Source organism: Ipomoea nil, unplaced genomic scaffold (assembly GCF_001879475.1).
Source record: "Ipomoea nil cultivar Tokyo-kokei standard unplaced genomic scaffold, Asagao_1.1 scaffold2833, whole genome shotgun sequence".
NCBI classification, from domain to species: Eukaryota; Viridiplantae; Streptophyta; class Magnoliopsida; order Solanales; family Convolvulaceae; genus Ipomoea; species Ipomoea nil.
The window spans coordinates 1,958,261-1,959,312 of record NW_017619261.1 but is presented as its reverse complement, the minus strand read 5'-3'; positions in this window follow the sequence as shown (position 1 = coordinate 1,959,312).

The window sequence follows — 1,052 nt, the reverse complement described above, 5'->3', positions numbered from 1 at the left end:
TAATTTAGAATGCTAGATTAACAATCAATATTAATACACCGACCTATTTCACCATTTTACGAATTCATAATAAACTATTTTTTGTTAAAAGTATCACTGGGGTCTCAAATTTAACTACTGCCTCATTCATCTTTTTGTTTTTTTTTTTCTTGGGGTGGGGGCGGGGGGGGGGGGGGGGGTTCTCAAAATGCATGCTAGACCTTAGGTTGACACCATGTTGGAAAAAAATAGCTTAAAATGGCATGTTAAGTGGCTATTTTGTGGTACAATTATCAGGGTTGCAAATCAAATTCCAACTAGCAGAGATTGGAAAAGGCTTGATTCAAGCCCGAGCTCGTGCGCGCCGTCCGAAAATTGGCTGGCCTTGCGGACATAAGTTATGCCAAACTTGTTTCTGTTTGGGAACCGAAACTGAACAAGGCCGAACTTGGCCGAAACATGGTAGTTTCGGCCATGTGGGCACCATGTTTCGGCCTTGTGCCGAAAGAGGGCCGAAACTTTCGGCCTACACGAACCTGTGCAGTCTGTGACCGTTGGGTGTTCAATTCTTACTGTTACAAGAATTAATTCTTTGAATTAAATCCAATCTTAAATTTTGAATTGAAAGCCATGGTAATGGCTGCTGTTACCAGGTGTAGTGGGGGTGCCTTAAAGTGTCCTATTAAGAGCTATTTAATCCTTCAACCCTATACAAAGAGGAGCTGGGCAGTAGAGATTTACACACAGAAATATAGAACACGAAAGTTCAATTTTTTAGCCTCAAAACCTCTCTGCTTCTACTCCTTCTTTAGCCTCCTGTGTTCATAGCCGTGTCTTGCTCGCCGGATTCCTTGTTTGAGTGCTCAAACATTGAATCACTAGCAAGTTTTATCCTGGGAAGCCTAGGCCACAACGCTCCTAACATCTTTGGGATGTGGCAAATAAGGTTTTAAAGAAAGAGTGCTCACTTGACTCTTGCAAAAACCCAACACCAAACACTAGCCAATTTTCTCCATCTTTCTTTCCCTTTGTTTTCCAGAAAATAATAATCTTATTTTTTATTATTATTTGTT